At 39.5% G+C, this 16,516-nt stretch overlaps 1 protein-coding gene across 7 annotated transcripts in view; it reads right to left on the bottom strand.

The window, feature by feature from the left end:
* Mef2a (myocyte enhancer factor 2A) overlaps positions 1-16,516 on the bottom strand; it is a 131,962-nt gene that overhangs the window by 24,284 nt on the left and 91,162 nt on the right. The gene's annotated exons all lie outside the window — the stretch shown is intronic.

Genomic DNA, 16,516 nt, shown 5'->3' with positions numbered 1-16,516 from the left:
ACCACTAAAGCACAACCTAACCAGAGCCTCTGGTATACAGCCAGGTCTTATGAGGAAAAGTCAAGAGCTCTGTGTTCATACTTTAAAAAGCCAGAAGGAGCTCAAGTCAACAAGCTAATGTACCTCAAAGCTCTAGGAAGACAAGAGATCAACCCAGGACTACATGGATTCACGGCTCAATTCTCCCAAACTTCTAGGAAAAAAAAAAAAAAATCTAACACTTCCACCAAACCCATTCTATGATGCCAGTATTATCATGATACCAAAACCAGGTAAAGACAAAACCAAAAAAGAAAACTAGAGACCAATCCATATAATGAATACAGATATAAAAATTCTCAGCAAATACTTGCAAACTGAATTCAAGATCACATGAAGATGTTATATCATGTTCAAGTTGATATCATCCCAGGACACAAGGCCTATTCCACAAAAGCAAATCAATAAATGTCATATTCCATATTAATAGACTTTAAGACAGTAAAACCACATGATAACTTCAACATGAAAGTTTTTTGACAAAGTTCAATACCTATTCATGATAAAAAGTCCTGAAGAAAAAAACAGGATAGAACATTCCGCAACATAATAAAGGGTATCTAAGACAAACCAAGCCACTCTCATGCTAAATGGAAAAGAACTGAGAACATTTCCTCTGTAGTGTAGAAGGAAACAGAATGTCAGCTCGCACTAATTACTCAATATGGTGCTTCAAGACTTAGTGGTTATAAGACAGGAGAAAGATAAAAATGATCAAACTCAAGAAGGAAAAACCATCTCTAGTGGCAGATGATTTAATTCTATACTTAATAGACCCCATAGACATCACCAGAAAACTTTAGGTCCCAAAACTACTTTCAGTAAAGTTATAAGACAAAATCAATATACAAAGCCAGAACTTTATACACACAGACCAATATCAAACGAACTAAGAAATAAGAAAAATATCCTATTTTAATTATTTTTAAAACTATGAATAAATCTAGCCAAAGTGGTTAAAGACTCCTATAAGTAAATTTTTAAGAAATTAGGAGAAATAATCTAAAGACAATAGATAAAGAAAAGAACGTCCATGCTCCTGAACTGGCAGAATGAACACTGTGAAATGGCTATGCTATCAAAATTAATCCTCACAATCACAGCAATTCTCAGCAAAAATTCAATAACATTATTCCCAGAGCTAGAAAAAAATAACTCTAAACTTCATGAAGAAATATGGAAAACCACAAAGCCATCTTAGTTAGAAAGCACACATTACAGAGCCTTAATGAGAAATACAGCATAGAACTGGCAAAAGAAGACATATAGATAAATGGAATACAATATAGGACCTGTAGATAAATCCAAACGGCTATGGACATCTGGCTGCTGATAAAGTATATGTACTGTGAATAGATATCCTATTCAATAAATGGTGTTGGCAAAACTGGATATATAGCTGCACAGAAATGAAATTATATCCCTATCTCTAAACCTGCATAAAAATCAACTCAAAGTGAATCAAAGACCTTTTTAAAAAACACAAAACAAAAAACCTGAGTACTGAAGTTGCTAAAGGAAAAGACTTCAAGAGATAGCTATAAGCACAAGCTTTCTGAACTGTACCCCAGTATCACAGAACATACGCCACAGAATATGCAAGTGAGAGTACTTAAAATCAAAAACCTTACAAAAGAACCTATCAGCAAGCTGGGGAAATGGCTTGATGGGTAAAGTGTTTTCTATGCAAGCAGGACGGCCAAAGCCAGGTGTTAGGATTGAAGAGAAGGCTCAGTGGTTAAGAGCGTTTGCTACTTTCACAGATTATGTAAGCTCAATTCCTAACCACCCACAATTATCTATGGCTCCTGCTCTTCTAGCCCCGAGAGCACCTCCACACACTTGGACATGCAAACACATGGTGCATGCAATGTACACACACATGCACACACAAATAAAAGTAAATCTTAAAAGAAAGACATGAATGATGGTACAAGTTTGCAACCCCAGTGGTGATGGTGGAGTAGAAATAATCAGACCCAGGGATTGGAAGTGCAAGCAACAGTTAGTGAGAACCGCCTCCAAAAATTAGATGAAGAGGTTCAAGAAGCCATCACAACATCAACCTGTCAACATGCCAGCATGGCGAGGCACACTAGCACACACATGCACGCACGCACGCACGCACGCACGCACGCACGCACGCACGCACACACACATACACCACACACATTTTAATTCTGTAGAATTTCTTTAATGAAACAGAACTATGTTTACTTGGTATACTACCTTGAGATTTACAAAGCAACTTCAGGCACACTTAGTAATATATAGTCAAATGATAAACTGATGTACGAATTCCATAATTTTTAAAATTACATTTATTTGTAGAGGAGGGGCATGCCTGGAAATCAGAGGACAACTTGTATGGGTTGGTTCTTATCTTCTATCATGTGGAATCTGGGGATTGAACTCAGCCTATCAGATCTGGGGGGCAAGCATGTTTACCTACTTAGCTAGTTTGCCAGGCTTGAATTTGTAAACTTAAAAGACTAAAATTAGGGGAGTGGAGAGATAGCTTGGTAGTTAAGAGTTAAGGTTGCTCTCCCAGAGGACGAGAGTTCAATGCTAAGCATACACATGGCAGCTCACAGCCACTTGTAACTACAGTTGTTAGGAATCCCATGCCTTCTTCAGGCCTCGTAGGTGCACAGACAGACATGCAGGTAAAACATCCACACACATAAAATAAATAATAAAAATGAAAATTTAAATCATTACTATGCTTAGAAAGACGGTTAAAAGTTTGGGAAAAGTTTTAAAGAAAATAGAGGCCTTACTATAATTACCTTCTTATAAATATTACTTGAGTCGAAGATACTATTATAAAAATATTTGTATAACAACTATGAGAGACTCAACCCTGTAGCCTCCTAACTGCAATCTGAATAAGCTGGCACCTGAACACAAGAAAGGCAGTGGCCTCTAAGAACTGCCGCATCTGCTCGGGAGGTGCACGTGGAAGACGACTACGCTTTCCCTGCCAGTTCAACCAAGTCTCACATTTGCAAAAATTTCACCATGTGACATAGCAATTCTATTTGTGTGTGACTTTATTTTGTTGTGGGGACTGTTATTTTTGTTAATTTTGTGAGGGTATTTCCTGTATTCTGCTTTCAATGTCTTGAAGCAGAATTTATTCAATCTGGGCTCAATCTCTTTTCCTGCATCTCCTGTAAGCTTCAAAGAGCAGTGTGGCTGTTGAGGGAAAAGCATCAACTCTTCTCTAGGTTATTCACTTATGGAGCAGAACAGAACTCACTCAAGAGCTAATCCAGATTTTGTGATCTGGAGGATAAAAAATATTTTACAAGTAACATATTCAAAGTTAGAAGAACTTAATAGACTTTTATACTGCAGAGCAATAAGGTTAATGAGGTTTCTGTTAATATATAATTGCAAGAATGCGTGTTCTGATTCTCTACTTGAAAGCCTACTTGAAAGGCTATTTCATGGACCCATGCTAAAATCTAAAACAAAAAAATACCCCCCACACTATTTTAGTATTATTATTATTAGCTGATGCAAATATGTAATTTAGGTGCATATATCATTAAGAAGCATGGCTGCGTCTTTCCCATGTGAATCTATAATGCATTTTATGAGAGCATAGTAAAGCACAAGAATCAAGTGTGGGGTTGAAAGCACAGTATCTTATGTTCCACCAGGGCACCGCAGCAGATAGTGAGTACAGATGATGTAAGTGTCTGGCAACATGCCAGGCTGAAGCCAATCTCCAGTGCAAGCTTGTTATTCTCTCAGACTGTATGGGTGCGTGCCTCTCAGCTTCTCTTTAAGTTCTATAATGGGGACCCTGCACAGGATGATTTGTCTTTTTAATTGAATAAATTTAAGTTAGTATGATCATTGTTAAAACTTGAATGGTAGCTTATTATCCTAACAAAAACACTCTTGAGTAAACCATATACCTATGCCTCCAGAAACTGAACAGGCCTCATCTTAATTAGGGTCCTATTGATAGAAGGTATGTTGTTCCATTACATCAGTTCATCTCATAGTTCAGAATCTGAACCCTGTCATTTGCAGCAATGTATTCAAGTGGATGGCAAGTTTCTCCATGGCCTTAGGACTACTGCCCTTCTAGCACTAAACAGTAGATGACTATTTCATTAATGGTTTACTAAGAAGCCACTTTTGAAGTCCAGATGTCAAACAAACTTCAGCGGACTCTAAAACCTCAAGCAAGATTCAAATTGGAAGTGGTAGCACACACCTTTAATTTTAGTACTTGGGAGGCAGAGGCAGGCAGAGCAGTGTGAGTTTGAGGCCAGCCTGGTCTACATAGTGAGATTCAGGCCAGCCAGGGTTACACAGTGACAAATAACAAAACTGACATGCTCAGCACACTATTCAATACATATGCAGGAATACATAGTAACATCATAAAACGTCATTTATGTGAAGATATAAAACTTACTAAGATACAAAAAAAGATCATGATTTTGAAATAATCAATGACACATTCACTTAGTTTGAGGACAATTCACACATAATGGACAATATGGATCATATCAGAAATATTTAATAAAAAACATTTGTGCCCTACTTTCAAAATCCAATCTTTCTTCATCTGTCCTGGGTAGACTGCACTAAAGATACAACTTTCTCCTCTGCCAGAGGCCTCATCAGTTCTCCTGCAATACGATGACCGAAGCATGCAAGTACAGACTTCTGCTTTATTTCCCTTAATTTTTAGTCCAAATTCAACTTCCAGGGGCTACTTTCTCCAGATAGATGCTGTCATCTCAAAATAATGTTTTAAATCTCTCTATCAATGTCACCCTCTGCCAGTCCCATGTCCTCTTTATAGAACTGTCCATCCAACACAATGCAGCTCATTTGTCTTTTTAGCTTCCACTCCTCTGGCACAGGCAATCCCCAACCTTCACTTTCATGCAACATGAACAATTCCAGATTTTTCTTGAACTTTTCTATTTCTAGTCCAATATATTTTTCTTTCTCAACACATTTTTAAGAAAAGTAGGTAGAGGCTGGGGAGAAAGTACATGTATGCAAAACATACACACAATATACACAAACACACACACACATACACTATTCCCACCCACCAAGCCCCACAATCGTTTTTAAGTGAAGGTGCTGAATATATCAATTGTTTTCCCAATCTTGACATTACAATATAGGCCAAAAGTTATATAACCATCTGAGCTACAATATAAGAGGAGAAACACATTTATACTCTCAGCAGTGAAGTGTTTATAGTAAATTGTAAACAAATAGACGGTCACCATGACCAAGCTATATAAATTATAGCATGTACAACTGCCAGTTTAAGTTTTCAATGACAGATGGAAAACAAAACAAAAAGTATCAAATCAGGGGGAAAAAACCCCACCAAAACAATTTATTATAATAAAAATTTTATGACTTTAGGGATACTATCATTATTATGTCACATAAAGTTCAAAACGAAAAAGAAAGGGGGGAACATTATAACCCTAACTAATGGAATCCATTTGGGGTTCCTTATGTTTTTTTCTATATGTATATTTTCTGCATAGTTTTAAATCACAACAACAAAAAAACCCTCCTTTGAGATTTCCCTAATTTTCACATTGCTGACTATGCCTATTTTATCCCGTTTTTCACTGCAACAATGTTAGCATGACCCTTTACAGTTTTCTTTTACTTCCTTTTTTAAAGATTCATTTATCTTTCTGTGAATGTATGTTTTCCTTTACGTATATCTGTATACCATATGGCCCTTGGTAACCTTCAGAAGCCAGAAGAAACCATCAGATCCTCTGGAACTGCAGTTATAGACAGACATGAACCTCCATGTGGGTGCTGGGAACTGAAACCAGGTCCTGTGCAAGAGCAGCCAATGCTTTTAACTGCTAAGCCACTCTCCAGTCCCTAGCTTACTTCTTTAGACAAAGTCTCAGAAAATGGATTAGGGGTTTAGATATTTTATAACCACTGCAATCTTTCAAAACAGGGTTTCTCTGTATAGCCCTGGCTGTCCTGGAACTCACTCTGTAGACCAGGCTGGCCTCAAACTCAGAAATCTGCCTGCTGCTGCCTACCAAGTGCTGGGATTAAAGGCATGCACCACCACTGCTCAGCTCTTTCAAATCTTTTAATAAAGACTATAAGCTGTCAAAAGCATGTATGAAGACCATCAGCTTCATTACATATTTTGGGTGTTCCAATAAAAGTGAGTATCAGATGCGAATTAGCAAGTTAAAGTCTTAAAGATTTTTGGCACTTTAATTTGAATATAGGCTTGCGGTGTAGATCAGGCTGGTCTAGAACCCAGGACTCTCTTTGTTCCATATGGCTTCTGAAATGCTGTGGTTACAGGTTGTACTGGCTATTTTTGTGTCAACTTGACACAGCTGGAGTTACCACAGAGAAAGGAGCTTCAGTTGAGGAAATGCCTCCATGAGATACAACTGTAAGGCATTTTCTCAATTAGTGATCAAGGGGGAAAGGCCCCTTGTGGGTGGGACCATCCCTGGGCTGGTAGTCTTGGGTTCTATAAGAGAGTAGGCTGAGCAAGCCAGGGGAGGCAAGCCAGTAAAGAACATCCCTCCATGGCCTCTGCATCAGCTCCTGCTTTCTGACCTGCTTGAGTTCCAGTCCTGACTTCCTTTGGTGATGAACAGCAGTATGGAAGTGTAAGCCGAATAAACCCTTTCCTCCCCAACTTGCTTCTTGGTCATGATGTTTGTGCAGGAATAGAAACCCTGACTAAGACAAATTGGTACCAGCAGAGTGGGGTATTCCTGTGACAACCTGACCATGTTTTGGGAGGACTGTGGAATGACTTTGGAACTTTGGGCTTGAAGACCCATTTGTTGTTAAGAGCTCTGTCAGATGTTGTGTAGGAGCTTGGAAGATAATGCTGAGAACAGTGCAGAAGATGGAGGCCTGGTTTGTGAAATTTCAGGGGGAAAATTAAAGACTCTCTTCAGGGCCATTGCTGTTTTTATTGTGAAGATTTTGTAGTTCTAGTTAGCTGAGACTGAAGAATCAGCTGTGATTAACAAGATACCAGAACTACTAAAGCAAAAACTTTGCATTACTGGGACTATTGATGCTGGTTAGCTGGAGCTAAGAAATTAGCGGTGATTAAGAAGAGACCAGCATCGTTGAGGTGACATCTTCTGGGAAGTGTTTTCTGAAAGCACAAAGAGGCTGTGTTCCAGAGATAGGCAAGGTTGTACTCCTTCTGCAGCGGGACTTGGTAATGTGTAAGGGTCACCCAGGTGGTACTGGTTTTGAAGGCATGAAGGGGTCATGCAGAGCAGCTGAGGCTAAGCACTGTGAGAGGCCAAGGAAGGCCATTGGTGAAGGTGCAGCCTCAGTTGTAATTGAAGGCCCAGGACTGAAGGGGTCATGCAGTGTTTTGGAGATGCCAGTACCATGAGATGACCACCAAGAGCAGCAGCAGCAGTGGAGTACAGGCATCTGGAGCCCAGAGGATGACGTGTGTGCTACAAAGTGTATGGCTGGAGAAGTGACCCAAGCCCTTGGAGGAGCCCAGAAGATTGTGAGTTGGATCCCAGACGTTGGATGGTTGGAGATTGATTTTTGCTTTGATTGTGACTGTGCCCTGATATTTTCCCTCTTGAAGGAAGAAACTGTTTTAGTGGAGCCCACAGTTAAGAGACTTTTAATTGTAAAAAGACTTTGGATTTTAAAAGAGATGGATATTTTAAAGAGATTCAAATTTTAAGAATATGTAAAGACTGTGGGACTTTTAAAGTTATTTAGATCTTGGGGATGAATAAGAATGTAAGGGTTGAGGCTTACTAGTGATGTGTTTGTGTGTCAAGTTGACAAGGGGTCAATTGTACTGGCTATTTTTGTGTCAACTTGACACAGCTGGAGTTACCACAGAGAAAGGAGCTTCAGTTGAGGAAATGCCTCCATGAGATACAACTGTAAGGCATTTTCTCAATTAGTGATCAAGGGGGAAAGGCCCCTTGTGGGTGGGACCATCCCTGGGCTGGTAGTCTTGGGTTCTATAAGAGAGTAGGCTGAGGATCCGGCTGGATCAGCGCCGGGGTAGCGGGAGCGCAGGGTTGCCTGACACCCGCCAGCTACCCACGACCCCCGCCGCAGGATTTTGGGACTGCTGGATCTTAAGACTTCTGGAGAGTGGAACACAGCTTCTGCTCCAATCCAATTGCACGCGGGACCAGAGACTGCATTAGTTAGGGAAGCAGAAAAACGGCCTGAGTAGGACCACAGGCCTCTTCCGGCTGGACCAGCACCGGGGTACCGTCAGCTACCCACGACCCCCGCCGCAGGATTTAGAGACTGCTGGTGAGTGGAACACAGCTTCTGCTCCAATCTTTAAATAGTGACAACGATAACAACTAACCCCAGAGATTACCAGATGGCGAAAGGTAAACGTAATAATCTTACTAACAGGAACCAAGACCACTCACCATCATCAGAACCCAGCACCCCCACTTCGCCCAGTCCAGGGCACCCCAACACACCGGAAAAGCTAGACACGGATTTAAAAGCATATCTCCTGATGATGATAGAGGACTTCAAGAAGGACTTTAATAACACACTTAAAGAAATGCAGGAGAACACTGATAAAAAGGCATAAGACAATAAAGAGGAAGCACAAAAATCCCTTAAAGAATTGCAGGAGAACACTGCTAAAGAGTTACAAATCCTTAAAGAAAAACAGGATAACATAATCAAACAGGTAGAAGTCCTTACAGAAAAACAGGAAAACACATCCAAACAGATGATGGAAATGAACAAAACCATACTAGACCTAAAAAGGGAAGTAGACACAATAAAGAAAACCCAAAATGAGGCAACACTGGAGATAGAAACCCTAGGAAAGAAATCTGGAACCATAGATACGAGCATCAGCAACAGAATACAAGAGATGGAAGAGAGAATCTCAGGTGCAGAAGACTCCATAGAGAACATCGGCACAACAATCAAGGAAAATGTAAAATGCAAAAAGATCCTAACTCAAAACATCCAAGAAATACAGGACATAATGAGAAGACCAAACCTACGGATAATAGGAGTGGATGAGAATGAAGATTTTCAACTCAAAGGACCAGCAAACATCTTCAACAAAATTATAGAAGAAAACTTCCCAAATCTAAAGAAAGAGATGCCCATGAACATACAAGAAGCCTACAGAACTCCAAATAGACTGGACCAGAAAAGAAATACCTCCCGACACATAATAATCAGAGCAACAAATGCTCTAAATAAAGATAGAATACTAAAAGCAGTAAGAGAAAAAGGCCAAGTAACATATAAAGGCAAGCCTATCAGAATTACACCAGACTTTTCACCAGAGACTATGAAAGCCAGAAGATCCTGGACGGATGTTATACAGACACTAAAAGAACACAAATTCCAGCCCAGGCTACTATACCCAGCCAAACTCTCAATTAACATAGATGGAGAAACCAAAGTATTCCACGACAAAACCAAATTCACACATTATCTCTCCACGAATCCAGCCCTTCAAAGAATAATAACAGAAAAAAACCAATACAAGGACAGGAACCACGCCCTAGAAACAACAAGAAGGTAATCCCTCAACAAACCTAAAAGAAGACAGCCACAAGAACAAAATGCCAACTTTAACATCAAAAATAACAGGAAACAACAATTACTTTTCCTTAATATCTCTTAATATCAATGGACTCAACTCCCCGATAAAAAGACATAGACTAACAAACTGGCTACACAAACAAGACCCAACATTTTGCTGCTTACAGGAAACTCATCTCAGAGAAAAGGATAGACACTACCTCAGAATGAAAGGCTGGAAAACAATTTTCCAAGCAAATGGCATGAAGAAACAAGCTGGAGTAGCCATTCTAATATCTGATAAGATTGACTTCCAACCCAAAGTCATTAAAAAAGACAGGGAGGGACACTTCATACTCATCAAAGGTAAAATCCTCCAAGAGGAACTATCAATCCTGAATATCTATGCTCCAAATACAAAGGCAGCCACATTCATTAAAGAAACTTTAGTAAAGCTCAAAGCACACATTGCACCTCATACAATAATAGTGGGAGACTTCAACACACCACTTTCACCAATGGACAGATCATGGAAACAGAAACTAAACAGGGACACAGTGAAACTAACAGAAATTATGAATCAAATGGATCTGGCAGATATCTACAGAACATTCTATCCTAAAACAAAAGGATATACCTTCTTCTCAGCACCTCATGGTACCTTCTCCAAAATTGACCACATAATTGGTCACAAAACAGGCCTCAACAGATATAAAAATATTGAAATTGTCCCATGCATCCTATCAGATCACCATGGACTAAGGCTGATCTTCAATAACAAAATAAATAATAGAAAGCCAACCTTCACGTGGAAACTGAACAACACTCTTCTCAATGATACCTTGGTCAAGGAAGGAATAAAGAAAGAAATTAAGGACTTTTTAGAGTTCAATGAAAATGAAGCCACAACATACCCAAACTTATGGGACGCAATGAAAGCATTTTTAAGAGGAAAACTCATAGCTCTGAGTGCCTCCAAAAGGAAACTAGAGAGAGCACACATTAGCAGCTTGACAACACACCTAAAAGCACTAGAACAAAAGGAAGCAAATTCACCCAAGAGGAGTAGACGGCAGGAAATAATCAAACTCAGGGGTGAAATCAACCAAGTGGAAACAAGAAAAACTATTCAAAGAATCAACCAATCAAGGAGCTGGTTCTTTGAGAAAATCAACAAGATAGATAAACCCTTAGCCAGACTCACTAGAGGGCACAGGGAAAGCATCCTAATTAACAAAATCAGAAATGAAAAAGGAGACATAACAACAGATCCTGAAGACATCCAAAACACCATCAGATCCTTCTACCAAAGGCTATACTCAACAAAACTGGAGAACCTGGATGAAATGGAGAAGTTCCTAGACAGATACCAGGTACCAAAGTTGAATCAAGATCAGGTTAATGATCTAAACAGCCCTATATCCCCCAAAGAAATAGAAGCAGTCATTAATAGTCTCCCAACTAAAAAAAGCCCAGGACCAGATGGGTTTAGTGCAGAGTTCTATCAGACCTTCAAAGAAGATCTAATCCCAGTTCTTCACAAACTATTCCACAAAATAGAAACAGAAGGTACTCTACCCAACTCATTCTATGAAGCCACAATTACTCTGATACCTAAACCACAAAAAGACCCAACAAAGATAGAAAACTTCAGACCAATATCCCTTATGAATATTGATGCAAAAATCCTCAATAAAGTTCTTGCTAACCGAATCCAAGAACACATCAAAACAATCATCCATCCTGACCAAGTAGGTTTCATCCCAGGGATGCAGGGATGGTTCAATATACGGAAATCCATCAACGTAATCCAGTATATAAACAAACTCAAAGACAAAAACCACATGGTCATCTCCTTAGATGCGGAAAAAGCATTTGACAAGATCCAACACCCATTCATGATAAAAGTCTTGGAAAGATCAGGAATTCAAGGCCCATACCTAAACATGATAAAAGCAATCTACAGCAAACCAGTAGCCAACATCAAAGTAAATGGTCAGAAGCTTGAAGCAATCCCTCTAAAATCAGGGACTAGACAAGGCTGTCCACTTTCTCCATACCTATTCAACATTGTACTTGAAGTCCTAGCCAGAGCAATTCGACAACAAAAGGAGATCAAAGGGATACAAATTGGAAAAGATGAAGTCAAAATATCACTTTTTGCAGATGATATGATAGTATATATAAGTGACCCTAAAAATTCCACCAGAGAACTCCTAAGCCTGATAAACAGCTTCGGTGAAGTAGCTGGATATAAAATTAACTCAAACAAATCAATGGCCTTTCTCTACACAAAGAATAAACAGGCTGAGAAAGAAATTAGGGAAACAACACCCTTCTCAATAGTCACAAATAATATAAAATATCTTGGCGTGACTCTAACTAAGGAAGTGAAAGATCTGTATAATAAAAACTTCAAGTCTCTGAAGAAAGAAATTATAGAAGATCTCAGAAGATGGAAAGATCTCCCATGCTCATGGATTGGCAGGATCAACATTGTAAAAATGGCTATCTTGCCAAAAGCAATCTACAGATTCAATGCAATCCCCATCAAAATTCCAAATCAATTCTTCAACGAATTAGAAAGTGCAATCTGCAAATTCATCTGGAATAACAAAAAACCTAGGATAGCAAAAACTCTCCTCAAGGATAAAAGAACCTCTGGTGGAATCACCATGCCGGACCTAAAGCTCTACTACAGAGCAATTGTGATAAAAACTGCATGGTACTGGTATAGTGACAGACAAATAGACCAATGGAATAGAATTGAAGACCCAGAAATGAATCCACACACCTATGGTTACTTGATCTTCGACAAGGGAGCTAAAAACATCCAGTGGAAGAAAGACAGCATTTTCAACAAATGGTGCTGGCACAACTGGTTGTTAACATGTAGAAGAATGCGAATCGATCCATTCCTATCTCCTTGTACTAAGGTCAAGTCTAAGTGGATCAAGGAACTTCACATAAAACCAGAGACACTGAAACTTATAGAGGAGAAAGTGGGGAAAAGCCTTGAAGATATGGGCACAGGGGAAAAATTCCTGAATCGAACAGTAATGGCTTGTGCTGTAAGATCGAGAATTGACAAGTGGGACCTCATGAAACTACAAAGCTTCTGCAAGGCTAAAGACACCATCAATAAGACAAAAAAACCACCAACAGATTGGGAAAGGATCTTCACCTATCCTAAATCAGATAAGGGACTAATATCCAATATATATAAAGAACTCAAGAAGGTGGACTCCAGAAAGTCAAATAACCCCATTAAAAAATGGGGCTCAGAACTGAACAAAGAATTCTCACCTGAGGAATACCGAATGGCAGAGAAGCACCTGAAAAAATGTTCAACATCCTTAATCATCAGGGAAATGCAAATCAAAACAACCCTGAGATTCCACCTCACACCAGTCAGAATGGCTAAGATCAAAAATTCAGGTGACAGCAGATGCTGGCGAGGATGTGGAGAAAGTGGAACACTCCTCCATTGTTGGTGGGATTGCAAGCTTGTACAACCACTCTGGAAATCAGTCTGGCTGTTCCTCAGAAAATTGGACATAGTACTACCGGAGGATCCAGCAATACCTCTCCTGGGCATATATCCAGAAGATGTCCCAACCGGTAAAAAGGACACATGCTCCACTATGTTCATAGCAGCCCTATTTATAATAGCCAGAAGCTGGAAAGAACCCAGATGTCCCTCAACAGAGGAATGGATACAGAAATTATGGTACATTTACACAATGGAGTACTACTCAGCTATTAAAAAGAATGAATTTATGAAATTCCTAGCCAAATGGATGGACCTGGAGGGCATCATCTTGAGTGAAGTAACACAATCACAAAAGATCTCACACAATATGTATTCATTGATAAGTGGATATTAGCCCAAAACTTAGGATACCCAAGATATAAGATACAATTTGATAAACGCATGAAACTCAAGAAGAATGAAGACCAAAGTGTGGACATTGTGCACCTTCTTAGAATTGGGAACAAAACACCCAGGGAAGGAGTTACAGAGACAAAGTTCGTAGCTGTGATGAAAGGATGGACCATTTAGAGACTGCTGTATCCAGGGATCCGTCCCATAATCAGCTTCTAAACGCTGACACCATTGCATACACTAGTAAGATCTTGCTGAAAGGACCCAAATATAGCTGTCTCTTGTGAGACGATGCCGGGGCCTAGCAAACACAGGAGTGGATGTTCACAGTCAGCTATTGGATGTATCACAGGGCTCCCAATGGAGAAGCTAGAGAAAGTACCCAAGGAGCTAAAGGGATCTGCAACCCTATTGTTGGAACAACATGATGTACTAACCAGAACCCTGGAGCTCTTGTCTCTAGCTGCATATGTATCGAAAGATGGCCTAGTCGGCCATCAATGGAAAGAGAGGCCCATTGGACTTGCAAACTTTATATGCCCCAATATAGGGGAATGCCAGGGCCAAAAGAATGGGAATGGGTGGGTAGGGAAGTGGGGGGCGCTATGGGGGACTTTTGGGATAGTATTGGAAATGTAATTGAGGAAAATATGTAATAAAAATATAAAAAAAAAAAAAAAAAAAAGAGAGTAGGCTGAGCAAGCCAGGGGAGGCAAGCCAGTAAAGAACATCCCTCCATGGCCTCTGCATCAGCTCCTGCTTTCTGACCTGCTTGAGTTCCAGTCCTGACTTCCTTTGATGATGAACAGCAGTATGGAAGTGTAAGCCGAATAAACCCTTTCCTCCCCAACTTGCTTCTTGGTCATGATGTTTGTGCAGGAATAGAAACCCTGACTAAGACACAGGTATACCCCATATTCATAGTAAGACACTAAAATACTGCTGGGTACACACTTGGTGATTAAATTCAATGCTTCGCACTTGCTAAACAAATAATACTGAATAGTTATATTCTCAATCCACTATGCACAACAGGTCCCAAATAATAGACCAACATCATTGAATTACAAAAAAAAAAAAAAGTACACTACAAATAGTGTGGCTACAAGAGGTACTGTTTATTTCTGGTACTTTACACAGGCTCCAGTCTTCTGGAGTATCAGCCCAATGTGATATGAGTATGCAAGGCTTTCTTAATACAGGTGGGCTCTAAACATACGGCCTTACTGATGTCAAGTAGGGAAAATGTAAGTGTATATGAAAAGAGTACATTTGGATCCAGATAATAAATAAAGCAGGGTTACAATTAAATAAACCATACATATTTGAAAATATATATATGAGCATAGCAGTCCCAGGGTATAACTGATAGTAAAACCTTCATATACTTTCTTACATTTGATCTCTTAAAACCCTATAGTGTTTTTCTTAATCCATTGAAATCCACTAAAATATTTAATGTGGTGCAAAGATAACATCAACATCATTATCTTTACCACATGTCAGGACTGAAAGGACAGGCTATGACATATTTTTAAATATATTTTAAAATCAGTTATTTTATGTGTATAAATGTTTTGCATATATATATATATGTATGTATAGATAGAAGGTATTAGATCCTCTGGAACCGGAGTTATAGTTGTAAGCCTCCATTACGGGTGCTAGGGTCCAAACCGAAAGAGCAACAAATACTCTTAACTGTTGAGCCATCTTTCCAGCCCTATTGTGACACTTCTTTAAACCATGGAGAATCCAGAAGGCTGAACCCTAAGTGTAGCGAACCAGAAATACAGTCTCCTTTAGTAGCTACACTATTTGCATCGTGCCATTTTGTTCTCTTTTAAATTAGATGGTGCGATACTATTGTTTAGGACCCACTGTGCACAGTATATTGGGAATAGTGTTTGTTGATGATGTATGAGGCTTTAGATTTAATCACCACCATCACATATGCTGGGATAGTCCCAAAGTGAAAAAGCCTGTAACTATGACAAACTATGAATGCTCTACACATGACCACCAAAGCATATCCACAAGAGAAATCACTTGGATCTCTAACTTGAGTAGTATACACACATTTCTTTGTACTCTAATTTCTGAAAACATTTAATGGTGTTTTAAAATAAAGTCCTTTACCAATAGTTTAACTTTAGTGGTGACAAAAGTTATGTAAAAGCATCTCCCTAAGACATGATCTTAGAAGGCAACTGCCAAACTGCCTTCTAAATATGGTAGCTGCTGTCAACTCTTAAGAGAAGCTGTTTTGCAGTGGACAGCAGTCAATGCAGAGATTCAAACTTAATGAAAGCCCTAAGTGACTGCTGAGTACTCAACCCTAACGGGAAGATCTATTCTGAGCCTCCCCATGAAAGCATAGGGAGAGTCATGTAAGAAGGGCTGAAAGAATGTAAGAACTGGACGGTCAGGAGGAATACTGAGAAATGCTGTCTGCTAGCTTCCAGACATGACATGACCACTATAATCACCAACTTACAGAAACCGTTGACTACCTGCCCAAGATCAAGGCATTCAGCATTGGATTAGGGAGGGACTCTACCTCTAGCAGAGGAGTTGTTGCAGTTAACAGCTACTGAGAGAGGGAAGGTCATTTTTCCATGGGGTTATAGTTGTTGGCATGGAGTCTATGCTCTGGTGGATGGTCTCATTCCCACTGACAAGCAAGTAGCACTAACTGAACTCAGTGGATTAGTTAAAAAAGAAAAGAAGGAAGAGGACAATGAAGGTAGGAGGAGGCTGTGTGGGCATAGCAGGGCATCGAGGGAGTAAGAAGAGGAATGGTAGGCAAGGATATCTTCAAGGTACACTATGCATGTGTGTTTATGTGTGTGAGGTATGTATACATCTACATGATACTGTCAAAATTACATTCAAAATATGTTTTTAAAAAAGATCTTGCTATAAATGTTGCATTAGAGCAACTTAATGTTTAGCAAAGGAAACGCCTGGTATGGAGAAAGCACTTAGTACATACTAAATGAATAGATTTCTTAACTTACG

This window comes from Mus caroli, unplaced genomic scaffold (assembly GCF_978045245.1).
Source record: "Mus caroli unplaced genomic scaffold, Mus_caroli_1 scaffold_8, whole genome shotgun sequence".
NCBI classification, from domain to species: Eukaryota; Metazoa; Chordata; class Mammalia; order Rodentia; family Muridae; genus Mus; species Mus caroli.
Note: the sequence above shows the minus strand (reverse complement) of the source record. Positions and strands in the feature narration are given on the sequence as shown.